This window comes from Aulonocara stuartgranti (assembly GCF_965226115.1).
Source record: "Aulonocara stuartgranti genome assembly, chromosome: 3".
NCBI lineage: Eukaryota > Metazoa > Chordata > Actinopteri > Cichliformes > Cichlidae > Aulonocara > Aulonocara stuartgranti.
This window is the reverse complement of record NC_138941.1, coordinates 68,177,115-68,204,954: the sequence shown is the minus strand read 5'-3', so window position 1 is coordinate 68,204,954 and position 27,840 is coordinate 68,177,115. Positions and strand designations below refer to the sequence as shown.

At 41.2% G+C, this 27,840-nt stretch overlaps 2 long non-coding RNA genes across 10 annotated transcripts; one reads left to right on the top strand and one right to left on the bottom strand.

Annotated features, from left to right (window-relative positions):
• Nucleotides 1-22,908, bottom strand: LOC309696347. The gene is made up of 3 exons (XR_014273432.1): nucleotides 22,447-22,908; nucleotides 5,469-5,558; nucleotides 1-5,015 (listed from the first exon to the last, which is right to left on the bottom strand). It is a non-coding gene; the product is annotated as an uncharacterized lncRNA (long non-coding RNA).
• LOC309696239 lies at nucleotides 21,883-27,625 on the top strand. Of its 9 annotated transcripts, none has more exons than XR_014273394.1 (8): nucleotides 23,194-23,314; nucleotides 23,494-23,886; nucleotides 24,941-25,120; nucleotides 25,205-25,696; nucleotides 26,183-26,313; nucleotides 26,557-26,665; nucleotides 26,771-26,886; nucleotides 27,029-27,625. It is a non-coding gene; the product is annotated as an uncharacterized lncRNA (long non-coding RNA). The 9 variants fall into 9 exon arrangements; XR_014273395.1 differs by having other exon boundaries at nucleotides 23,194-23,383; XR_014273393.1 differs by lacking the exons at nucleotides 23,194-23,314; nucleotides 23,494-23,886 and adding an exon at nucleotides 21,883-22,109.
• The last annotated feature ends 215 nt before the right edge of the window (nucleotides 27,626-27,840 follow it).

The following is a 27,840-nucleotide window of genomic DNA, read 5'->3' as shown; positions in this document are numbered from 1 at the left end:
TCCCCCATAGCACTCCTTTTATTGTGGTTACATGAATATGCATAGGGTCATTAACATATAACATCTTACATAGGTATACATGTGAACAAAGAATACTGTGTGTGTGTGTGTGTGTGTGTGTGTGTGTGTGTGTGTGTGTGTGTGTGTGTGTGTGTGTGTGTGATTTGTGTGTGATTTGTGTGATTTGTGTGAGGTCAAGATGTGACCCTGTGAAGACTCCCCAAAGGCTGGTGCCAGGAGTCTAGGGCTCCATCTGAACAAAAGGCTCTTATACTTAAAGAAATATACGTGTGTTTGCTAAACCATATATCAGCAAGAGAAGATACGACCTCTCCTAGGAGGTGTGTGATCTTATGCTACAGAGAGTTGTTACAGACCTCCTAGGATGAGACATTCTTTCAATCTACAAATGATTATATACTTCTAAGCATATATGGTTAAATATTTCTAAGCATAAATGGCAATGAACAATACAAAACCTAACAGGACAAGCATCAAACCATGAGACCTTGTTCACTTTCTGATAATCATCACCAATGTTCCCTCTAAACTGCGCGTGTGCTCAATTGCACACTGCTGGCATGGTCTCTGTGCAGAAAAAAATCTGTGTTGCACACAAAATAAAATTCTAACCTGAATTGAAATTAAAGTAAATACGTTAACAATTCTATTTTGCAGTCTTAGTCAGTAAGTGACTGGCTGCTCCAGTATGGGATTAGAACAATGTTTGGTTTTCTTCCAGAATACTGCGGGAAGAAACAGTAAAAAACAGCGTTTTATAAGGAAAACTCTCTAAAGCACTCACTGCCTGTGAGCAAAGACAAAACCAAAACACCCCCACCCTTTCCCATTGGTCAAAAAATGCACCATGTCGACCAATCAAAACATGGCATTTAGTTGTTAAGAAACGGGAGGAAGTTTTAGGAGTGACGGTGTTCTGGGAATCCATCCTACCTCAAAAAACATCCTTCCCAATGTTTCTGCACAGATGCGGTGCATGTGCACAACACCAAAGCAGAATCCACTTTTTCTCTCACCCATCCGGAATACTTCTCAAAGTTATGCTTATGGTTAGGGGTAGGGTTAGGTTAGATTGCATCAGATTTGATGCAAAACACCTGATTGTTCTGTAAATAGTTTAAATGTTTGTTTAAAAAATGCCTTAGCAGCATTTTTAGGTAAACAGCTGCAAAAATCTTTGTTGTTTGCAATACTCAGTAACTTTTTTGAAGAAGTAACTATATAATTAATTGCCCAGCATTGGTCTTTATATATTGTATTTTGCAGAGAGAGAGTTACAAAGTTTCAAAGTGGTGCTCCATGAGAGTCCTGTAGACGAGCAGGGGAGGAGAACGCAGCTGCAAACCACTGTTGCAGTGCAGGAACATCTGCTTTATTGGAATGTGTGAGATGTTAACCACAATGACTCTTAAAAACACTGTCTGAAAACTTCATGCCAACAGCACGTTTTTAAGGAAAATCAAACATATTTTCCTTGAAGGTCATTTTAGAGTTTTTAATGAGCTGTAGGATCCTTTTTCAGTGTGAGTGGAGAACAGCCAAGTCGCCTCCTGTGATAAACCTCCACATGTACCACTGAAAACAGTTAAATTAGTTTGAATCGGAAATAATGGCTCAAACTACTTGTTCTGAGACCATTTCTTTATTTTTCCCACCAAACTGTTTAATAAGATAAACTCTACACAGACTTCATCAAATATAACTAATGCTTTAACAGTATCAGGATTTCATAATACAAACTTCAAATCAACAAGAAAACAGCTGCAAACACGTGGATCAAAATTCATTAAAAAAACAACATGTGGACTTCAAGGACTAAATACACTAAAGTGAAAGGAGGAGCAAAAAATTAGAGGTTTAACAGAATTTGAATTAAGTAAAAGTAGTCACCTGTGATCTTTAAAATGGTTCTGATGTGTGCTGCTGTTTTTAACTTTCAACATTTCTTTGCTGCCACTGTGAATAAGATTGTGGTCTTTGCCTAATTGAATAAAGGTTACACTGACTTACTGCTCCATCCTCTGGTACAAACTGGTATTACATGGAAGTACAGCCCAAAACCAGTTTAGCTTGAGTTTATTTTTTCAGGACATAAAGTCACAGCAGGTGTTGTTTCAAAGCTGGTGGACAGATTTAGTTCATTTTGGTAGTTTTAAGAGCAACAGCTGTGTAATTATTTGCAGTTTGGGGAGAAAATGATTTAAGAGAAGATTTTACAACAGCAAAAGATAAATATGAATGAAGAATTGAAATTTAACTGAGGTAACACATTAAATGAATACATTAAAAAAAGAAGTTAATTTTGGAAAAACTAAGAAAGCTAAATTAAAAGAAATTGATATATAAAACCATATCTGCAATTTTGATACATTATCTGTTTGGTGAAAAAGAAATTCCTATAACTTTAATAATACAGTAACAAGTACAACTACTAAAGACTACTGTGTCCTAAGGGAACAAAGATTAAAATGTAACAGGGATAACATTTTAGAGAATTCAAATCCCTCAAAGGAAAAAACATAAACTTGATATGCATATCTATACATGCAGCTTCCTAAATGTAACATTCAGAATTATTCACTGCAGGTCCAGAAATCAGAGCTACCTCATCAGATCCAAGTGTGACATCAGCTGACACTCTTTACAGGAGATTCCATCTGAACTCTGTGGAGCCTGATCTCAAGGTTTTTAAGTCTGAGCCTGAAACCAGAAGAGGATCTTTCTCTCTCTTCAGATTCATTGTGATCCAGTGATTTCAGTCCTGCATGATCAGGCTGATGTTTGATAATGAAGTGAATGTTTTTGCACATTGGTAACAGTGAAACAGTTTATTTACAGTGTGGGATTGTTTGTGTTCGGAGTATGAACTGAGATTCCTGAAGCTCTTGTCACACTGGTCACAGCTGAAGTTCACTTCCATGTGTGTACGTTCATGTTTGTTACGATGACCTGATTGTGAGAAGCTTTTGTCACTGTGTCTGCACTTGTATGGTGTCTCTCCTGTGTGGATTCCCTTATGCTTTTTCATTGAGCTCATGTTCAGTGGTGAAGGATGACCCACACTGGTCACAGATGTGCTTTTTGACCACACTGTGGAAGAGGTCATGTATTTTTATAGTATTTGGTGTGTGGAAGCCTCTCCCACATTCTTTGCAGTAGTTCATTTTGCCTCCAGTGTGTCTACGTTGATGTGCTTTTAGGTCCCGTTTGTGATTGGAGGTTTTTCCACAAAGGTCAAAGAGAAACTCTTTCCCACCACCACAGTGACGACAGGGTTGAGAAATGGATCCATGTGCTTTGCTCCACTTCTAAACAAAGACATTGTAAGTCGGGGAATTGCTTCAACGTTTTTATCCTGAATGTCGCCTGAAATAAAGAGCATCCTTGCCAACGTCCAATTACATTTTACTCTTTACATTATAACACTCAGCTTACTGAGCGAAAATGATTCTTCATTTTGCCAAACTGTTCATTCAGCATAATTCCATAAGTTTATTCATGACACTTGTTCCAAAGACTCAGGTTACAACTACAAGATAAAAAAAAATCAATACATCCTCACAGTAACTGCACTTGTAGAGTTACTTTCTGGTGTGGATCTGTTGGTGTTTTTTCAAGGGATGTGGAGATTTAAAAGTCTTCTCACACAGGTCACATTTGTAAGGTCTCTCCTCAGTGTGGCTAAACATGTGTTGTTGTAACTGTGCATCTGTTATAAATGGTTTCCCACACTGATCACAGCGGTAAAGATCATTTCCAGTGTGACTCCGTAGGTGACTATTTCGGTACTGTTTGTCTCTGAACCTTTTTCCACAAAAGTCGCAGCTGTACGCCTTAATTCCAGAGTGGGTAACTAGATGCCTCTGTAAACCGTCATTTCGAGCAAAAGCTTTACCACACAAATCACAGCTGTGTGCTTTAACTCCACTGTGCATGATATGGTGTAATTTTAAGCCTTTGCGTTGGGTAAAAGACTTTCCACACAAGTTGCAGCTGTAAGGTTTAACTCCACTGTGGATGAGTTGGTGTGTTTTAAAGTTTTGAGCGTGGGTAAAAGACTTTCCACACAAGTGACAGTTGTACGCTTTAAATCCACTGTGAACGAGTCTGTGTGTTTTTAATTCTCTAGCCTGGGTAAAAGACTTTCCACACAAGTCACAGCTGTGTGCTTTAACTCCACTGTGGATGAGTTGGTGTGTTTTTAAGCTTCCAGCCAGGGTATATGACTTTCCACACAAGTCACAGCTATATGATTTAACTCCACTGTGGATGAGTTGGTGTCTTTTTAAGCTTCCAGACTGGGTAAAAGACTTTCTACACAAGTCACAGCTGTATGGTTTAAATCCACTGTGGATGAGTTGGTGTGTTTTTAAGGATCCAGCCTCGGTAAAAGACTTTCCACACAAGTCACAGCTATACGGTTTAACTCCACTGTGGATGAGCTGGTGTGTTTTTAAGCTTCCAGCCAGGGTAAAAGACTTTCCACACAAGTCACAGCTATATGATTTAACTCCACTGTGGATGAGTTGGTGTCTTTTTAAGCTTCCAGACTGGGTAAAAGACTTTCCACACAAGTCACAGCTGTAAGGTTTAAATCCACTGTGGATGAGTTGGTGTGTTTTTAAGGATCCAGCCTCGGTAAAAGACTTTCCACACAAGTCACAGCTATACGGTTTAACTCCACTGTGGATGAGTTGATGTGTTTTTAAGCTTCCAGCCAGGGTAAAAGACTTTCCACACAAGTCACAGCTGTAAGGTTTAACTCCACTGTGGATGAGTTGGTGTCTTTTTAAGCCTCCAGCCCGGGTAAAAGACTTTCCACACAAGTCACAGTTGTAAGGTTTAACTCCACTGTGGATGAGTTGGTGAGTTTTTAAGTCTCCAGCCCGGGTAAAATCCTTCCCACACTCATCACAGCTGTAGGTTTTCTCTCCCTTTCTTCTGTGAGGTTTGTCGGCCTCCTGAGAGCGCTGACTTCTCGCTCCATGTTCGTCCTGCAGTGACAGAGATACAAACAGAGGCAGTGAGTGAAATGCAGTCGTGGAACAAACTGAAACTCCCTCCATTGGTGGAATCAAACATGTCAACAAACACATTGTAGGTGTGTTACCACCACCTTCTGGTGACAGTATCACATTACAATGATGTGCTACAATGAGAGTTGTAATGAAAATGACATTATTGAAGAAATATCAATCAGCAGAGAAACTCTTTTACGCATAAGAAATTGCAAGTTCAACTGATGATCTTGTTGTTTCAATGTGTGCTTATAAAATATAATCTTTGCATTTTCTTCTAACTTCAGTGGTTTTTGGTTGTGAATGTAGAGTCTGTATATATGGAGGAGCACAGGATGGAAAAGATAAAGCTGCTGTTAACATGTTTTTAAAAACCAACCAGCTGAACACACAGTTTCAATAACCGTGTAACTGTGATACTTTTCTCACCTTTTGTGTTGAAGTCATTGTTTCCTCTGTAGTGGCTGAGCTGAGTCCAAAATTGTTCCTCTGCCGCTCCACCAGAATCCTGTTACTCAGCTGGGACACACACACAAAAATATACAAACACCGTAAGTAGTCCAGACAGACCAAGGAACTAACTTTCTGTCTAAACTTTTCAAGCAGGTCATGCAGACTCTGGGGATTAAGCATGTTGTGTCAAGTGCATACCATCCTGAGTCTCAAGGAGCATTAGAGCGCTGGCATCAGACACTCAAGGCAACGTTGCAGAAATACTGCTTGGATACTGGAAAAGAGTGGGATGAGGGAGTACCCCTGATGGTGTTTGCTATGCGCGAAGCTAAGCAAGAGTCCCTTGGATTTAGCCCAAATGAACTAGTGTTTGGTCATTCTGTTCGGGGACCTTTGAAGTTGTTGAAAGAACAGTTCTTGTCAACAGACCATGTTGTGAAAACTAATGTTCTGGATTATGTTTCACAGTTCAGAGAGTGCCTCCATAAGGCCAGGTTGGCAGCTGCAGAAGCCCTCTCCTCTGCTCAGGGGAAGATGAAGAGTTGGTATGATAAGATCTTTCAATCCTCGATCTTTCAATCCAGGTGACAAGGTTTTGGTTCTTCTACCAACTGCTAGCTCTGCATTGTCTGCCTGCTTCTGTGGACCATACCAGGTGGATAAGAAAGTAAATGACACTGACTATGTGATTAAAACACCAGATAGGAAGCGTAAAACACGCTTGTGCCATCTCAATATGCTTAAATCCTTTCATTCTAGAGCTGACTCTTTCTGTGGCACCGCAGATAAGCCTGTGGCATCTCCGTCAGAGCAAATCTCATCTCCAGAAACTCTCTTGTTGAACTCCTCCTCAGGATTGAGGTCGAGTTTAGATGAAGATGGGCTCAAACTTTGTGATGCCAGCTACCAGAATGCCAGAATGCTTAATTCTGAGGGACTGTCTCAGTTGTCTATATATCTGTCCCACTTGACCCGTGAGCAACAGTTAATAATAATAATAATAATGGATTGGATTTATATAGCGCTTTTCAAGGCACCCAAAGCGCTTTACACTACCACTATTCATTCACTCTCCCATTCACACACTGGTGGATGCAAGCTACACTTGTAGCCACAGCTGCCCTGGGGCAGACTGACAGAAGCGAGGCTGCCATATCGCGCCATCGGCCCCTCTGGCCAACACCAGTAGGCGGTAGGGTAAAGTGTCTTGCACACAACGACACAACGACTAGGACAGAGAGCCCGGGGATCGAACCGGCGACCTTCCGGTTACAGATGCGATTCCCAACCCCCTGAGCCACGGTCGCCCAGTTGGACATTGAAAGGCTCGTCAACATTCATTTAACACTCTTTGGGGACACGCCTTCCCGTACTACTGTAATAGAGCACGACATTGATGTTGGGAATGCAGTGCCTATTAAGCAGCATGCTTACCGTGTGAATATGGCAAAAAGGGAAATGATGAACACAGAAGTAGACTACCTTCTGAAGCATGGATTGGCTATCCCAAGCTATAGTCCATGGAGTTCTCCGTGCCTGGTTACGCCAAAATCAGATGGAACACCTCGCTTTTGCACAGATTTCCGCAAGGTAAATGCAGTAACAGTACCTGATTCCTTCCCACTGCCCCGTATTGAGGACTGTATTGACAGCGTCGGATCTGCTGCTTATGTGAGTAAGCTTGACCATCTTAAAGGTTATTGGCAAGTACCTCTGACAGAAAGAGCATCAGAAATCTCAGCTTTCGTAACACCTGATCACTTTTTACAATATACAGTCATGGCATTTGGAATGAGAAATGCTCCTGCTACCTTTCAGAGGTTAATGTCAACTGTATTATCTGGTGTGGCGAACTGTAATGTTTATCTTGATGATGTGGTCATCTATTCTTCCAACTGGTCAGAGCATGTCGACACTTTAACCACCATGTTCAAGCGTTTAGCTGATGCTTCCTTGACCCTCAACTTGGCTAAATGCGAGTTTGGTAAGGCTACAGTGACCTACCTTGGAAAGGAAGTTGGGCAGGGCAAGGTTCTCCCTATCAGTGCAAAGGTTAATGCCATCCTCAACTTTCCTGTGCCAACAACACGCCGTGAGCTGCGCAGATTCCTGGGGATGGTTGGTTACTACAGGTGTTTCTGTAGGAATTTTTCTCAAGTCGTAACACCACTGACTAACCCGTGCAGCCCAAAGGTACCATTCATTTGGAGTCCTGAGTGTCAACATGCTTTTGAATGTGCAAAAGGTCTTCTGTCGAGTTCACCTGTTCTTGTCGCTCCAGACTTTTTTAAACCTTTCAAGCTTGAAGTGGATGCCAGTGAGGTGGGGGCTGGAGCTGTTCTTCTTCAGGATGATGGACAAGGAGTGAGTCACCCTGTCTGCTTCTTTGGCAAGAAGTTCGATACTCATCAAAGGCGGTACTCGACAATTGAAAAGGAGACTCTGGCCATGCTTTTGGCTCTTCAGCATTTTGACGTGTATGTGGGATCTACTTCCCAACCTGTAGAGGTCTTCACTGATCCCAATCCTCTCGTGTTCCTCTCTCGTATGTATATCAATCAACGATTGATGAGGTGGGCTTTAATTTCACAAAACTACAACATTGAAATAAAGCATAAGAGAGGATGTGAAAATATTGTGGCCGATGCCCTCTCAAGAATGTGATGGTGTAAGGTTAACAAACTTATACGTTTGTTTTTCTGGGTGGGGGTGTTACATCCCCCAGGAGGATGTCTCTTCTCCCTATTAACCCTTTGTTTTGTCCAGGCTCCACCTCCTCTGTCCTGATTGGATGTTGCGCAGAGTCCGGCTAATTGGTAATCAGCAGAGCACTATTTAAGGCCTGTGGAGCTGTGCTTCTGTGGCCTCTGGCCATTTTGGTTGCCATACTTGTACAGGCTTGCATGCCTTTGTATTTTGTGTGAGCATTGTTGTTTTATGTTCAGACTGCTTGTAGGGGAGAGCTGCCTTTTGTTTTGACACCCTGTTTTCTCCTGTTTATGTGTTGTTAGGTAGGTTATGGTTATAGGTAGGGCTGGGCCATATTATACCGTTCACGGTAATACCGGTATAATGTTAGGCAACGATAGGAAAATTAAATATCGCGATAGAATGGGAGTAAAACGCGCATGCGCAGTGCCTTTGTTTTCATACGCACATGGCCGATTGTTGAGTGAAACAGATGAACCAGAATTGGTTTGTAAAAATGGTGCAACTTCCGTGATGTGGAACTGGTTTGGTGTTTGTCCGTCAGATACACAACAAAGCACATTTTTTTGCAGAACATGCAAGCGGCCGTTGTTATTGTCGTATTTGTCGGACTAAGATGCTCTTAAATCTGGGAGTAATCTGGGTCCTAAACTCCGTAAACTTCAGGTCAAACAACACTGCAGCATCACTTAGAGTTAAAAACTGTCTAAATTCTTTCATCTTTAATAAAACGATCAGCATTGCTGCTTTACCAGGTGTAACTATAAAGTTTAACTTCCAGGCATCCATGAAAACAAAAGTTATTACATTTAACGGAGTTAGAAGTTAGCAGGAAGCTAGCGGAAGTTAGCTCGCTAGTTTCGCTAGTTACCTAAGCATGATATTGCATGTTCTGACTGAGAGATTTCTGAAAAAAATCAAACGTACAGCTCTGCTATCACTTCCAACATAAATGAAGACAGGAAACTAAACAGCAGTGACGTTTGTAGGGTTACTGAAGTTGGGCTAGCTGGTATATAATGATGTGCTACGTGATCGCTAGCGACACAGCTATGTTAGCATAACATAAACAGTGAAGCTGGAGGACGAACACTAACACTTTTCCACTTATAAAAGTTAACGTGAAGGTTCTTCATGGTTAGAAACAAATGCAATCGCATGGCAGGATGCTGTAAACGGACCAAACTTCAGTCAGGTGAACAACTGAGATAATCCATCCACAATACGAGGTTAGTCATTACTATACTGCAACAACATGGGAATAGAGCAGCTGCCAGAGAATTCAACATTAATGAATCAATGGTACAGAAGTGGAGGAAGCAAGAAGAATGAGTTTAATAAAGTTTGATTTATCTGACTGCTTTGTTTCGCTTAATGTGCCTTATAATCCCGTGCACCTTATGGTCCGAAAAATGCGTACTGCACACTGCAGTTTAATGTTGCAAAGCACCTCTTTTTAACTTCAGTGGATATTATACATGGTTATGCTCAGGATATGTCAGCCCATTTCTACTGGAAATGCCTTTTGGTTAAACTTTCAGCAAGGAATTTGCATTTGCACTGTTACATTTTTATAAAGCTTTAATGTACATAAAAACCAGCTTCTTGTTTAAGTGAAAATAAATGGAAGGTTGTCTTTTTGCGCTAGTAATGTTGTGGAGTTGTATTTTGTCTCGCATCAATTATATCGTCGGTTATATCGTTATCGCAAATTTTCAAATATATATCGTGATAAATATTTTTGGCCATATCGCCCTGCTCTAGTTATAGGTTGTATATCTTGTTCTCTTGGAGTTAGGTAAGGTTCTTTTATTTCAACATCAGGGATGTTTCGTTTGTTATGTTGGCCTTGGCTCTCCCTGACGTTATACCTCAGTCTGATCCCATCACCAGTATTAAACAAACCTTCTAAAATTACCATCTTGGCTCCTCCTTCTCTATCCACCTTTATGTTCGTCCCTTCAACCCCCTAGACCAGCCAGGGGACGTAACAGTGTGTGTGTGTGTGTGTGTGTGTGTGTGTGTGTGTGTGTGTGTGTGTGTGTGTGTGTGTGTGTGTGTGTGTGTGTGTGTGTATCATTAGCTCAGCATCCTCAGCAGTTGGTGTTTTTCTGCAAACAGTCTCTCACTCTTTCAACATGTTCACAATAAACTGTGAACACACTTCGCCGACTTCACGGATTTTTGATGGTAGCGATCAAGCTATTTTTACTTCCAAAATCAGACGTCTTTATTTGCGCTGGAAGAAAATAAAATACATGTGCATCTGGAGATCATCCTATGAAGTCCTATTCTAAAGGCTGATTGCCCTCCCCCACGCTTGTACCTGTGGCTTCATGTCCTGAGGGTGGGGGTTGGTTGTTCTCCTGCCCTGCAGCCGATCCTTTGTTCATATTCAAAGACTATTTTTCTGTATGTATTCTTTCCCCCTAGCAACCGCCATATTAAGATGTTGCAAGTGTAACGATGTAAAAGAATGAATATGGTTTTGTTGTTGTTAAATTCCTGTTAAACTTGGGATTGCAACCATGGGTTTATTTTGATAGATTTGATGTTGAAACTTTTATTTTGAAAATCCACAGCGGAGGTCTGCTACTGGTAAACTGGTTTTCCCTAAGCTTATCAATTAGTAGCTGTCACTACCCGATCTGTACCGGAAACCCGATTGGTACCCCGCATGCGCAAATGTTACGTCACTTCCTCTCTTTGCCAACATTGCGACATTCAATATATGTGGAGGTCGCCTTGTCAAACTGAGACCCAGGATCTCTTGTTTTCCTCATGAGCTTCGCTCAATTTGTCGATCCTGCCCGCGACTCTTGGTGCCGTTGCGTGCTTTGGACCCGGTGGACTCCTGCTTGGTTCCTGTTGTGGGATCTCTCAAGAAGGGTTCTGCAAAACCCTCTCCTCTCCGACATCTGCGTTGGCGTGGAGTGGACCAAACAAACCTCCGACCTGTGGATCTGGTTGTTGCTGCCTCGGAAGCTCCCGAGCCAATTCCTCTCAGGTTGGGATTAATTAACGCCAGATCGGTGGCAAATAAGACATTCATTTTGAAGGAATTTTTCGCTTCCCATGCACTGGATTTTCTTTGCTTGACTGAAACTTGGATTCCACCCGGTGAGTTAAGTGCCTTTTCTGAATTACTGCCGGCTGGCTGTGCCTTTTTTAGTGTTCCGAGAGTTTCTGGTCGCGGTGGAGGGTTAGCTGTTGTTTTTAAGGCACATCTTGACTTTAAGCACCTATCCCCATCAACACGCCACACCAGTTTTGAACTCTGTTTGTGTGAACTGGGCCACTCGTCTTCACTGTTGTGTGCAATTGTTTATCGGCCCCCAAAATATAACAAGGAGTTTTTATCCGAGTTCTCAGAGTTTCTTGCTGACTGTGCATCACGGTATGACCAGATCCTTTTACTTGGTGATTTTAATATACACGTCTGCTGCCCGGGGAAGCCCCTGGCTAAGGACTTTCTGGACTTAGTGAACTCTTTTAACTTTGTTCAGTCTGTTGAAGGTGCCACTCAAGAACGCGGTCACACACTGGACTTGGTTTTATCACATGGTTTATCTGTCCAAAACATACTTGCCGAGGATGCGGTGTTCTCTGACCATATGCCTATTTTATGTGATATTGTTCTTTTTAATCCTGTTCTTAAGCGTGCTGTACCTGCTCGATGTTATCGTGCTTTTGGCTCAGATACTGCCGAGCGGTTTTCCATATTGTTTGACCAATTTATTTCTTATCCTCCTGAGTTGTCCACCTCAGATGGATTAGTTTCTTGTTTGGATTCTGCTTGTAAATCTGTCCTCGACGCTGTCGCTCCTTTTATATTCAGACAATGCAAGCCAAAGGCTAGTCCTTGGCTAACTGATTTTACCAGAGCCGCTAGAAAAGAATGTAGAAGATGTGAAAGACGGTGGAAAAAAGATAGGCTGTGTGTCTCTATGGAAGCTCTTAAGACTAGCTGGAAAGTCTATCAGAGAGCAGTAAAGGCTGCCAAGCACTCCTATTTTTCTGAACTTATTGCTGCCAGCTCGCATAACCCTCGTGTTATATATAACACTATAAATTCTGTACTTAATCCGGAAGGCTATATTCTTTTGCACTCTTCTGCAGTTATGTGCAATAAGTTTCTTAATTATTTTGTGGATAAGGTTGCTAGTTTGAGACCTCTGACTCTACCTATTGCTGACCCAGCCATGCATGGTTCTTGCTCAAGTTTGTTCTCTGCTTTTCTACCAATTGTTTTATCTGATTTAGAGAAACTTGTGTTGAATGCTAAACCGTGTGGCTCTCCAAATGACGTTGTTCCTCCCTGTTTTCTTAAAAAGGTATTTCCTATCATCGGACCACATATTCTGAACATTATTAATACTAGTCTTTTGTCTGGTCAAGTACCTAGGGAATTTAAGCATGCAGTCATACATCCTTTACTTAAGAAACCGGGCTTAGACAGTTCAGTCATATCAAATTTTAGACCCATCTCTAAGCTTCCCTTTCTTAGTAAGATTCTGGAAAGGATTGTTTATACTCAGTTGATGGACTACTTGAATGACTCTAAATTGTCAGAAATCTTTCAGTCCGGCTTTAAGCCATTCCACAGCATGGAGACAGCCCTCGTAAAAGTTATGAATGACATCCTGATAGCGACAGACCGTGGTAAATATGCAGTGCTGGTCTTGTTGGACATGACCGCTGCATTTGACACTGTGGATCACAATTTGCTGATCTCCCGCCTACAGCACTGTGTGGGAATTTCTGGTTCGGCACTTTTGTGGTTAAAGTCCTATCTTTTAAATAGGACCTTTTGTGTTAAGTTGGGGTCGGCTTCATCCTCTGTGGCCCCTCTGCTTTGGGGTGGGCCACAGGGATCTATTCTTGGGCCGTTACTGTTTTCATTGTACCTCTTGCCTCTTGGTGCGATTTTCCGAAAGCATAAAGTGCCAATCCATCTATACGCAGATGACTGCCAGCTCTACTTACCTTTTAGTCATTCTGATAGTCTCCCAACTGGACCTCTGCTTGACTGCCTTACTGATGTCAAAGCATGGATGGCAAAAAACTTTTTAAATTTTAATGATCGGAAGACTGAAGCAATTTTATTTGGCCCAAATCGTTCTTCTCATACTCTGGATGTTGATCTTGCAGCTTTGACTTCCCAACTAAAGAGTTCGATCACAAATCTCGGAGTTAAAATTGATTCTGCACTCACCTTTGATGACCATGTAAACGGGGTGGTAAAATCAGCATTTTATCACCTCAGACGTTTATCAAAGGTTAAGCCCTTTCTTTCCAAGCGTGACTTGGAAAGTGTTATTCATGCCTTTATTACCTCACGTTTAGATTATTGTAATTCTCTTTTAACAGGGGTTGGGCAGGGCACTTTGTCACGCTTGCAATTAGTGCAAAATGCTGCGGCACGATTTTTAACTGGCAGAAGAAAATTTGATCACATCTCTCCGATTTTGGCCTCTTTACACTGGCTTCCTATTGAATTCAGGATCCGTTTTAAAGTCCTTTTATTGGCTTTTAAATCTCTAAATGGTCTGGTACCTGTTTATTTGTCTGACTTGTTGAAGCCCCACATCCCCACTCGTTCCCTTCGGTCACCTGAGCAGTTGCTGCTTTCGGTCCCAAAGTCACGGCTGAAACTTAGAGGAGACCGAGCGTTCTCTGTTGCCACGCCGATGCTTTGGAATAACCTTCCTCTCCATATTAGACAGGATGCATCAGTGCCAGTTTTTAAGTCTTTATTAAAAACCTATTTTTATTCCCTGGCTTTTAACTCTGTGGGTAACTGACATTTTTATTGTTTTTTTTAACTTTATTGCTATGTCTGGTTTTATTACTATGTGCATATTAGTATTGTACAGCACTTTGGTCTACCAGGTGTGTTTTTAAAGTGCTATATGAATAAATAAATAAATAAATAAATAAATAAATAAATAAATAAATGATGATGATGATGATGATGATGATATTTGAATGATACGGTTAGCGCCCAGTTAGCTCCTAGCATTTCTCAACAGCTGTGCCTACTTTTCACTACCGGAACATTTAAACAATGGATAATCCGTATACAATAATAATAATAATAATAATAATAATAATAATAATAATAATAACTTTATTTATAAAGCGCTTTCAAACAAAGTGCTGTACAACTATTTAAAACTAAAAAGATAAGTAAAATAAAAGTGATACATAGCAATACAGGTAAAAGACACAATACAAGTTAAACACAGTAAAAAAATTTAAAACTAAAAGCAATAGAATTAAGACATGTAAGATGGGGTGAACAAATGTGTCTTCAGCTTAGTTTTAAAAACCTCCACAGAGCATGCCTGCCGGATATCTTGAGGGAGGTTGTTCCACAGAAACGGGGCATGAAAAGAAAAAGCACGCTCTCCAATTGTCTTTTTTCTTTTTTATCTGCTTGTGGGGCTCGCACACAAGAATTTCACTCGCATGTGCTGTGCCAGTGTGCCTGCACATGTGATGTGACAATAAAAGTGATTTGATTTGATTTGATTTGATTTTCTGGCTCTAGGAACCTTTAGAAGGCCAGAGTCCTGGGATTGGAGAGCACGGGATGGAACATAAAGATGTAAAAGGTCGGAGAGGTATGTAGGTGCCAATCCGTTTAAAGCCTTGTAGGTGAGTAGCAGGACCTTAAAATCTGCTCGAACCTGACAAGGTAGCCAATGCAGAGAGTTCAGTACAGGGCTAATGTGCTCAAATTTCCCTGTCCTTGTTAAAATGCAAGCAGCTGCATTTTGCACCATCTGTAGACCTCTAAAACTTTTCTTTGGTAGCCCAGAAAGAAGAGCGTTACAATAATCAATACGTGAGGACACAAATGCATGGATAAGGACCTCTGCAGTGTCGCTTGACAAAACTTGTCTGATTCTGGCTATGTTCCTCAAATGATAAAAGCCGGTCTTTGTTATCTCTTTTACATGAGACTCGAAAGAGAGCACCATGTCGAACCATACGCCCAATTTTTTTACCTTGTCCCTGCAATTTATGACACTGTCATCAATTCTCAAGATGAAATTTTGGGACAAGTGCTTAAATTTGTGTGGCCCAATGACCATCAACTCTGTTTTATCAGTATTTAGGAGCAAGAAATTATCCAATAACCAGCCCTTAATTGCAGATAGACAAGATTCTAGTTTAGAGACTTCAGCACAATTTCCAATGGTTAAAGGAACATAAAGCTACAGGTCATCAGCGTAACAATGAAAGGTTACATTAAAAGAACGTAAAAGAACACCAAGAGGCAGCAGGTACATGGAAAACAGCAATGGTCCAAGTACAGAGCCCTGAGGGACCCCGTGCCTCACTGCACAGGTCTCGGAGAGATCATTTTTAAAACTAACAGACTGAGATCTCCCAGACAGGTAAGATCTCAGCCACGATAAAACATTTCCTGTAACTCCAATAAAATGTTCAAGCCTATCCAATAAAATGCAGTGATTCACAGTGTCAAACGCAGATCCAGCAGTACTAGAACTGAAGTGCGATCGTTGTCTGCATTTACCAGCAGATCATTTACCACTTTGACTAAAGCTGTTTCTGTGGAGTGATTTGGTCTAAAAGCAGACTGAAATGGTTCAAACAGATTGCTTGTTGACAAATGCTCAGTGAGCTGCTTAAAAACCACTTTTTCAAAGACTTTAGATAAAAAAGACAGATGTGAGATGGGTCTATAGTTTGCGACCATGTCAACATCCAGTCCAGGCTTGTTCAAGATTGGCACTACCACAGCTGATTTAAAACATTCAGGGAAGACTCCAGTTGTCAATGAAGTATTTAAAAGAAACAGAATGTAGGGTCCTAATACTGACCACAGTTCCTTTATAGCCCAGGCTGGTAGAGGATCCAAAGAACAGGTTGTACATTGAGCTGCTTTTACAACCTTAGTTAATCCAGACAGAGAAATAACCTTGAAGTCAGAGAACAGTTTATCAGCACCAGCAGGCAAAGCAGCCGAGTAGTCTAATGAACAGCTTGAGGAGGGAGTAATCTGATTCCTAAGTGTTTCAGCCCTGTCTCTGAAAAACGTAAGAAACAAACAAACAAACAAACAAATTCATGCTTTTCTCCTCAACAGAGAGCGTCCCCCGATTAAACAACAGCGCCGTAAAATAAGAAGAATGGCGCCTAATTACAGAGTTAATAATACAGACTTTGTAATGTGTCACGTGAAGATTCATCAGCCAGATGATGTGTTTACTGACAATTGACAGTGATAGCGGACATCATCACCACTAGTCCAATCAATCCTCTCCACACAGACAAGCATAAACACACTCGACTATCAGTAAATCAAATTTAACACACGTTTGTAATGACGCTAATTCAGTTTACAATAGGGTTCATTCGCTCGGTCAGCAGGTGGCAGTATCCTCGAACACTGGGGAGTAAACTGCCATTAAACGAACAGAAGAAGAAGAAAACCCCTGCACATGTGCGGTATGGATTGGGTAGACCCGATTTGTACGGTCCGACTTTGCACATGCGCAGTAAGGATCGGGGAGTCCTAATCCGTAACTCTCTTTTAATTTTTTTGTTTTTGTCTACATTATATTAAATGTTTCATTATCGGAAACATTTTAAGAGATACTTATTATTCTTAACATCTTAACAGATCGGGTAGTGACAGTAGCAATGAAGCTTTTGCTGTGGTAAGTTCTTCCTCAGTCCGCCCTGACTGAACATGAGTTTAAAACATATTTGAAGATCCTCATTGAGGTTAACATGACAGTGCATTAACAGCATGAACTGCCCATACAGTAGCATCTGAGTAGATTTCAGTTTTATGATCTTGTTTTGCAATTAATGGGTTAGACGGTAGGAAAAATGGACACGCTGAGCTAGCGGCTAATAGCTAGAGGAGACTGTCTTGTCTAATAATTTGAAACTTTTCTTGATAGTTTGGGCGGAATCCTGTTGCTGGAAACCCATGGTTATTCATGTCTCATGTTATTGCACGTATGTGTATTTTGAAACATGTATTTGGTTGAGCTGCAGGCTAATTCTGTTTAAGAAATACTGCTTATTAGGTTTTGCCCAGTAGATGGCAGCATTGTTCCATTTACTATTGTACATGAAAGGAAATTTTGGCTTTGACACTTGTTCCAAAGACTCAGGTTACAATTACAAGATAAAAAAATCAATACATCCTCACAGTAACTGCACTTGTAGAGTTACTTTCTGGTGTGGATCTGTTGGTGTTTTTTCAGGGGATGTGGAGATTTAAAAGTCTTCTCACACAGGTCACATTTGTAAGTGTAACAGTGTTTATGTGGTATTATTCCACTTGCCACAAATATCAGTGTAATGGGGAAGCAGCGCCCCCCTCTTGGTGTGGCTGGTTAGGTGAGGCTGGCTGCAGTAATCGCTGCCAGTCTGCTGTAGCCATACGAGAGGTGAGTTGTATTGTTCCGCACACGATATAGCTAAGTAGTACAGACACATAAAACATGTTTGATTAGCTGATGGGCACCGAGTGTAATAAGTGCCTAGTGGACACATGTCCAACACCAGTTTTATGTACTTTTCATTTGTTTATTAATGTGTGAAACTGTATGCTAAAGCGGAATGCTAATGAGATGTTCTGCCGTAGTGTGCTGTGCGGAGTGGTGTGTGGCGAGCCATTTGCACTGATACAACACCGTTGTTTCCATTCAGGAAATAAAGTGGCAACGATCGATCAGAGACTCCTTGTCTTCTTAAAAACACAACACAACGCAGAGTTGAGGAGTCTGTTTGGGCCGAACTGTTGCAGCGGGATGAAGCAGAAACCGGTTACATAAGGTCTCTCCTCAGTGTGGCTAAACATGTGTTGTTGTAACTAGAGATGGCACGATACCACTTTTTTATGTCCAATACCGATACCGATATCATAAATTTGGATATCTGCCGATACCGATATGAATCCGATATAGTGTTTTTTTAATCAACAAAATTGTTTTTTAAATATCTTGCTGCATTTTGTATAAGTTCATACTCAAGTTTAAAACAACAACTACACTTAAGCTATTCTGTTATACCTGTATGCAAAAAAAAAAAAAGTTTCATAGTTCAGCAATACTGATCAATCTAATAAACTTAAACCTACACCATCCTCCCTATTCTGGTATTTTAAAGCGTACTTAGCGTAAATATTAAGCAACCTAACTAATAGGGTTCCAACTCCCAGCAACAACAAAAATAAATAAATAAAAAATAGGGAACCACCCCTCACGCTCCACCTCATGATGCTTAATCAACGTAATCAACCTTAATTTGATGCAGTGTGAAAAAAAATGCACAGAAATCAATTATTTTTCAAGAAATATTAAATAGATTCAACATCTTTCTTCAACAAAATTGCAGACGGCACAGATGGTACCTTCCCAAAGGAAAAAGTACTATAGCTTACTAGGGTATATATATTAGACTTAATAGTCACTATATACATTAATTGACTTCTATTCATTTTACATCAAATTAAAACTTTGGGTGTCAGATAATTATTTATTAAAAGCTCGACATTTTAAATGAGAATAAGAAAGAAAAGTATGTCTTTGTGTCCCCTTTTCCCTGTTCATGCCCCATCGGCCCCCCTGGCTAAACTTTGCTAGATCCGCCCCTGCACAGTTACCAGCCGTCAGCTACGTAGAAAAAGATCCTCGAGTAGAAAGTAATATTAAATAAATTCTAACAACAGCTGATCAAGCTTTAACGTGCTGCTGTTGTTCAGCCGTTGGTTTCCTCTTTCTGGTGCAAAGTGGGCCAAAAACAAACAAGACAGACGGACTCGCGACAGAAAAGCCGATCAGCTGATCGTTAAGCAGTTTCATGATTGAAGTAGCAGCAAGAGAGAGAGAGAGGCAGTCGCTCCATATATCAGTTGTTAAGCTTAACGCAGGAATGCTTTACATTCAGAGATGGACTTACACACTTGCTTTACTTCTCTCGGGGATAACTTTGTCGGAGATGAAATGCCGGGTTGCTAGCGAAGCTCCACATGCTATCCAGACCACCGACAGGTCCCGCATGCCACAGCCGCTCTATCACGTGATGCATACTGCTCCGACGTGCTAACGTTCTGAGGTGAGTTACGGCGTGTTGCAAGTTTTGTGAGGTGCTTTCGTGATATTTAATGGATCGGATTACATTTTTTATTTTTCTCCGATATCCGATCCAGTTATTTAGGTCAGTATCGGACCGATACCGATACCCAATATCGGATCGGACCATCTCTAGTTGTAACTGTGCATCTGTTATAAATGGTTTCCCACACTGATCACAGCAGTAAAGATCATTTCCAGTGTGACTCCATAGGTGACTATTTCGATAGTGTCTGGAAGTTTATTTATTTTCACATGAATGTGCATTTAAGTGAATTAATTTCTCTTTTTTTTACCTAAACCACAATGCAGTAATATTTTTATTTTATTTTCCGTAATAAGTTTTGTTGCCATTTTATTTTTTCAATCAATATTTGGTTTTTATTTATTTTAAGAAAACTAAGAGTTCCACTATACGATCATTAGCTTATCCGTTAGTAGCAATGAAGCTTTTGCTGTGTTTGGGCGGAATCCTGTTGCTGGAAACCCATGGTTATTCATGTCCCATGTTATTGCAGAGACCCACAAAAGTGGAATAAACCACACCTGAGCTCTACCCATTTACTCATACAACTCTATGAGTTCCAGATCTACTGGCGTTTAGATCTACTGGCGTTTAGATCTACTGGCGTTTAGATCTACTCAACTGGCGTTTAGATCTACTGGCGTTTAGATCTACTGGCGTTTAGATCTACTGGCGTTTAGATCTACTCAACTGGCGTTTAGATCTACTCAACTGGCGTTTAGATCTACTGGCGTTTAGATCTACTGGCGTTTAGATCTACTGGCGTTTAGATCTACTCAACTGGCGTTTAGATCAACTGGCGTTTAGATCAAGTGGCGTTAGTCGAACAGATGTGTGGCAGACTTGCGTTTCAGGAGCTGCTACCGACAAACCAGCAAAAAAACGCCAAATGTGTCACCTGTGACACTTGTGAGGTTATCTCAAACACACTCCGTCAGTCTTGATGCTGTTGAACAACAAAATGTTTAAAAATGTGGCGAGTTCACCTGGTGATATCCTCATGCGCGACGCGATCGCGAAAACAGCAAACAAGTAACACCACGCCGTTGTTGTTCACAGGACACAAAGAGTAAACGATCGGGAGACTTTTGTCGTCGTCATCGTTCCCCTCGCACGTTTTATTTCTCCGGTTTCAGCGTTTTTGCTTCACAACTACAGCGTGCTGTTTACTTTGTGCACTAACATGGAGTCGAGTCAACCAGCGCCACCTCTGGCCAAGTGCCACAGCCTACAGCCAGATCAACTTGTGACATACATCTGCAACACGTTTGAATTCGTGTCATGCACATTTGTACCTTTCAATTGTCTCTGTTTGTGCGTCATGCAAATAAACCTTTGGAAAGAATGAAATGATATCATGTATTTATTATCAGCCTACATTTGTACAAAATGCTAAATGACATACACATAAGAATCACCATCCTGATATCAATACTTTTGCCCATACGAAAAATGTCGTGAACACACTAATATTTCACCAGTGTTGTAACATCACATGTCGTTAGCGTAGTCTGTCTGTGTCTGCCCTCTGCAAACAAACATGTTAGAGTTGGTTGTGATATACAGTCTGCATAAGTGTGGTCAATCTAATAAACATTTGTAAGGAGATGGCAGTTACTGTGAATGTACAGCAGGTGATTAGTAATAAACAGCCAGACAATGACTCTGACAATCTCATTCAATCTTGCAGATTGCACCTTCTGTGGAAAGTGGTACCACACGGTGTGTGTGGACTTCCCTTGTGCAGAAGGCGACTACAAATGTTGTGGGTGCTAAATAAACAGAAAAAAGTGATCCCTGTTGTCTTTGCTTACTGATTGTTTTTAGTGTTGACAATCCACATTGCTGGCATTGCATCTTTCAACATGTTTGTGGGCAGATTTGGATGTACCAGGGGTAAGTGCAGCCACTCAGCCTCTACTCACTGTGATCATAGCAGCAGGTGCAGATGTGTCACAAGTTAATCTAGTAGTGGGCTATGGTCATGTGTTAGTGGTGGGAACAGTCATATCCACTCACTCTCACTGGCTGTTTATTACTAATCACTGTGTAACTGCTGTGAATTCACAGTAACTGCCGTCTCCTTACAAATCTTCATTAGATTAACCACACTTATACAGACTGTATATAACTCCAGCCATGTTGATGGATTGCCTATATTGGCTGGAAATATTCATTTTCAGGGAAAAGACACAGACAGACTATGCTAGCGACATGTGATGTTACAACACTAATGAAATATTGATGTGTCATATTTGTCCAAGGTGTATTTCATTGTTATGGAAAAAGAGAATATCAAAATCATGATGACCAATTGGAGTGGTGATTTCTATGACTTTGTGTATATAATTTGGAATTTTGTACAAATGTAGGCCAATAAGGAATATATGATATCATTTCATTCTTTTCAAAGGTTTATTTGCATGACGCACAAACAGACACAATTGAAAGGTACAAATGTGCATGACACGAATTCAAACGTGCTGCAGATGCGTGTCACAGGTTGATCTGGCTGTAGGCTGTGGCACTTGGCCAGAGGTGGCGCTGGTTGACTCGAGTCCATGTTAGTGCACAAAGTAAACAGCACGCTGTAGTTGTGAAGCAAAAACGCTGAATTCGGAGAAATAAACCGTGCGAGGGGAACGATAACGACGACAAGAGTCTCCCGATCGTTTACTCTTTGTGTCCTGTGAACAACATCGGCGTGGTGTTACTTGTTTGCTGTTTTCGCGATCGCGTCGCGCATGAGGATATCACCAGGTAAACTCGCCACATTTTTAAACATTTTGTTGTTCAACAGCATCAAGACTGACGGAGTGTGTTTGAGATAACCTCACAAGTGTCACAGATGACACATTTGGCGTTTTTTTTGCTGGTTTGTCGGTAGCAGCTCCTGAAACGCAAGACTGCCACACATCTGTTCAACCAACGCCACTTGATCTAAACGCCAGTAGATCTGGAGACTGAGTGGGGTTACACAAGCAATCACAAACTCTACAGTCTGTCTAACTCCAATGTCTACCAAGCAATCTATTATTCTCAACAGAGCTAAAATTAACATAAACTGAACCTGCATTAAAGTTAGCTCGGTGCTTACCTTTAGATGAGCTCACAAACCGAGAAAAAATCCGCGATGAAGCTGGAAGTCTTTCCAAACAGGAAACAGATTAGGGAGCAGAGACCCACGTGGTTCACGCTGATCTCAGCTAGGATCCAGGAGACAAGGGTGTGCAGATCGATGCAGATATCGATCCAAACGTTGGTAGTGGTATATGTTGCTGTAAGTTTACTACTTTACTCCCGTTTCATCTCTCTCTGCTCGACTCCTCTCCTACACACACTTTCTCCGCCCCCTTTTCCTGGCTCTGTGGTGATATGTTACTGTGCGGTCACGTGACTCAGCTGCACAACGTAACCACGTGGGGTCTTATTTCAAAATTAGTGCCTATCTCCTTTTCAAAAACTCTTTTCCTTGGCCTCGATGAAATCGTGGGAAGGAGAATTGCTAAGGACTCAGGGAAAGAGAGGATCGGTGCTGAGAATTGGAACAGGCTGTATCCCAATTCAGGTTCTGCAGCAGGCACGTGCAGAGGGGAGGGGGGGGGGGGGGGGGCTAGAGGGGCTTGAGCACCCGCCCCTTTCCTGCTGAGTGCCCAAAGTGCCCTTTTGTTGAGGCAACTTTTAAATTTTTAAAATTTATTTATTTTTTATGTGTGTGTGCGTGCGGAGTCCTGTCTGTGCCCCTCAACAATAATATTTAACTATTAATCACAGTTTTGCTAAATAAAAGGATCTGGCTTGCATCAGTCACATGATCACATTTAACCAATGATCGCCCTTGACGGCAGAACGCGCTGGTTACTAGCCGGGAACGAGCTCACAAAGAGCACGCACATTTTTTGCAGTCAGGAGCTGTAGGACCAACACAAGTTAACTCAGAGACACAGACTGATGCGACAAAACCAGTAAGTAGGTGTACAGCGTACACTGTAGTGTATAGCACCCAGGAGTATTAGCTTATTACGTACACGTTGGTAAGTAATACATCCAGCACCATCATTTTAAACACGGGGGCCCCGCAGGGATGTGTGCTGAGCCCCCTCCTCTTCACTCTGCTGACCCATGACTGCACTCCATCATATAGCTCCAACCTCTTCATCAAGTTTGCGGACGACACAACGGTGGTGGGTCTCATTAGCAACAGGGATGAGACCGACTACAGAAGTGAGGTGAGACACCTGGCCACGTGGTGTGTTGACAACAATCTCTCTCTGAATGTGGAGAAGACGAAGGAGATTGTTGTGGACTTCAGGAGAATGCACACCCAACATGCTCCTCTGACCATTGACGGAGCGTCTGTGGAGAGAGTGAGCAGCACCAAGTTACCTCTGTGTCTCTGTGTGCTGAACATCTAGGATTGGGTCAGGCTGCATCAGCTGAAGCTGTTATTTGTATATATCAGTATTTTTTATTCAGGTGTGGGGAAACTACGTAAGACTGCAGTGAAGCGATGTACCAGAGTAATCCCTGGCCAAAGGTATCGTACTTAAATCAGACTACTGATCCAGCCACATCAGCCTTTTGTGAGGTCTGTTTAAAGTTGACTAAAAGTGAACTGCAGGTTCCTGAGAGGTGGACTGTGAGCACAGAAACACATGTTCATACATACAGCTGCAGCAAACTTACATTAATTTTAGATAGATTTGTTACTCTGATGTCTGTCTCCGTGTTAGTCCTCTGACAGACTGGTGACCTGTCCAGGTGTGCTCTACCTATGACTACTGGGACAGGCTCTAGCCTCTGTAATAGAAATTTTCTGTTATTCTCATTTAAAGTATTTAAGTGCTTATGCATATGCTTAGTTGTGACACTGTTACTGTTCAGTGAAAGTTTCTAAAACTAGATGAACTTACTTCAGCGTCAGCAGTTTGAGAAAACAACTCCCTTTACAGGTGCTGATAAGACCAAGGGCACCAAACAGCATAACCATTGATCCGTTAGGTTTCATAGCGAGACACGTGAAGTGTGGTGTGATCAGTTTAACTTCCTCTTCCTTGGAATGCATAAAGGAGCAGGAGCACGACCTCTGTGGCAGCGCTGACATGACTGAACTGTGATGTTTGATGTGTGTTTGCTGTCCTGTGCGCAGTAATAAATAGCTTGATCACAGCTCTTTCTGTGTTGCAGACTTTATTTTAAAAATTCCACGACCCCCCCCCCCCCCCCCCCTCCCACTGTGAACCTGAATTGAATATTCAGAAGACATTTGTTTAAATAGTTCTAGAAATCTGAGCTGTTGGTGTGTCCTTGGATTGTGTGGTAATAATATTAGAGCCTGCAATCTTTCTTACTGAATCTCTACTCTGAGTCATGTTACCTGAGATTAATTCTATGTTTACCTGTCAGCCTGGACGAATGTGCTGTGTGAAGGAAATTAAATTAAATCAGATCTGAACTGCGTACATTTGAGGAACCTGTTCATATTTAATTGAAATATGAACCAGTGATTTTTTGATTGCTGATTCCAAGAGAGTCTTTGTGGAAATCCTGTTTGGCTTTTTGTTATTTTAATTCTCTTCTCTGTTTTCCAGAACAGTTCTCCACAGTCGCTGTCCACATGGGTCAGTGGGACCAAGAAGCACTCTGCTAATGTGGGACTCTGACCAGCAACATCCAGCAAGACCCAGACAGCGTTTTCTATCTCCCAGCTGGAGTTTTTGTTTGTCAGTGACTGGAGAGTCAGATTTTTGTTGAGCTTCACACTTGCAGAGGTAAGTCAGTTTGCAGAGATCCCTCCCACCCTGGCTTTCTTATCTGAAACAGTAATATTTCAGTGACTGCTGCTTATACCACAGGTTAACACACTCTACTGATCCCTGATAGGAGAATCATCAATTTTGGCAACAAAGAGCCTGGTGGATGTTTGTTTACAGTCTGATGATGGGACATCATGCTCTGCATCTTCAAAGTTTGCCTCCTCATTATTATTCATACCCAGTAATGTGAAGTATGCTCATATCTACTATAACTGAACCAACCTGGTGCTCTTCATTTATGGAGGCTGTTGAGTCTGAATTTTGGATGTTGTGTATCTCGTGTTCTCTGGGCTTTGTTGTCCTCAGTCTTTTTGCAGGATCAGAAAACAAAACCAGGAGGCGCGTAAATGTTTCTTCTCCATGATGTTTCTTCAAATGTTTCTTCTGGATGATGATAAGACTGTGACACGGGATGCCACCTTTGGTCTTGTGATGAAGCAAAGCTCAGGAAGAAGTGGGATTAAATGGTACCCACATGTGTGCTGCTGAGAAGGATGTACAGGGGCACCTGCAGCCAAATCCAAGCTTCAGGTTAGTTGTAGTTGCAGAACGCTATAGACTGAGACAGCTGAGGCATCAAATGTTTGATTAAACAGATGAAAAAGAGAAGTTTCTTCCCTATAATTATCACTTCTTAAAATCTGTAGCAACTTCAAGTCTGTCAGCGTGCTGAGCATGCTCAGAATGTGACAATATATTTTTGTTCAATATTTAATTTCTTTCAGTTGCAATTGTTAAATGAAAAAAAATAAATATATATTCTTATAATTTAGCAAACTAATTTATCAAAAAAAAAATGTACATATATCTGTATTAGTTTTAATAAATTAATTTGACACCTGTATTGAAAATACCATATTGTATTCATACAGAATCAGTTTGGTATCATTGTTTGTCTGTTCACTGATTGTTGAAGCTAAGAGCTGCTTTGATCTGTTTAGATCTAAAGTATCCAAAGTTGAGCTCTGATGTTTCTTCACCCCTGTGTGTGATATGTGATTTCCTACATGCTTGCAGAGCAGAGCGGCAGTTTGTGCTCACAGATGGTGACGGTGTGGAGAGATGGTGGTGTTTCCTCAGAAGAACCAGCAGAGTCACCTACTGACTGATGCTCGTCTGCACTGTACAGAGGAAATCAACTGACCGAGGTTTGTCCAGTGACGTGTTATGAAATGTATATTTGTTTTATGCTTACAGATATGTTTTTCTTGACAGAGCCTCTGCAGAGGTTTGACAAAGCAGAGAAAACATGTGCTTTACATTTTACTGTGATTTATTGAGATATTTGTTGCCTGATGTTCAGCAGGAATGGAGAAATAGAATCAAAGGGAGATGTTTTTGTAATCATGTAAGTAAATCTTCAATATTATTTATTTGCTTGGTTATATTAGGAGTGTTTCTGAGTGAGGGGGAGAGGAGTCATCATCCAGGTAAAGTGACGTAGATCCGTGGACACACTTGTCTCCCCTTTAAAGGAGACGATCCAAGTCATCCTTAAATGTTAGTGCTTTCAAATACACAAACATTTTTAAAGGACAAAAATGAACATCCAACTTTGACTGTAATACAAAATAAATCTTTGCATGTGTGTTTTCAAACTCTCAGATGGGCAGCATATCAGTCTTGGACTGTCTAACCTGCAGCACTGAATGACCACCACACATGAGCATGTTCCTGCAACATTCAGCATCTGATCCTTCATCTGTGTGCTTCTGCTTTTGGTAAGTAGAGTTACCCAACTCCAGTAACTCTAAACACATGCCATCCATTTCTAACGGCCTGGTTACTTCCTGTCAGTTACTTTAGAAACCATGTGGTCACCTGACCTAACACTGTTTCTTCTTTTTCCCCTTAATGTTCAAGTGTCACATGTCAAACAGCTGGAGAGGAAACTACACCAGTGTACTGAGATGTTTCACCAACACGTGCCAGATGCTGTTCCTTCATGGTGACATCACCAGAGACAGCCCCGCCCACCTCAGGACCTCGCCATTGATCATGATGATTATAATGATGACAGCGAGCAGAACTAAGACTGTAAAAATCCACGACCAGAATGTTTCTTTCTAATTATTAATGAATACTGAGAGCCTCTTTCTGTGTTTTGTCTGTTTTGGTTGTTTTTTTACCTCATTTGTTACTAACAAAGTTCACAAACTCACACAGTTTACATTCTGTATGTTTCCATCTTTACCAGCCACACTCTAACTGCATTTAAGAAAATAATCCTTAGAAATCGTCGTTTTTCTCTTTTGTAATTGATGATAATTCAGTGAATATACTGCGCTGCTTCCTTTTATTGCGTCACATATTGCTTTAAGTTTTTCAGTGTCCAGTTATTTTTTACTGCTGTTTGAATTCTCTGTATGTTTGACCCTGTAGACTGTTTGATGGACTGCTTGTCTTCCTGTTTGTTACCGCCGCCTGTTTTTTAATAAAGATTTGGATTTCTGACTTCAACACAGCCTCTGCGTGTCCTCCCTTTGTGTCCTCTTCCTCTGTGAATGTGTTGCATGTGTCACAGATTCATTTTATTAACAGCTTTCCCACAGTGAGTTGCATCAGCATTCATTCACAGCACATTTCAGAAGGATTCAGATTAATACAGTGATCTTACAGTCAGAATGATCCTGACAGAGTGCCACTGTAAATGATCTTTCATCGGGTAAATTTTA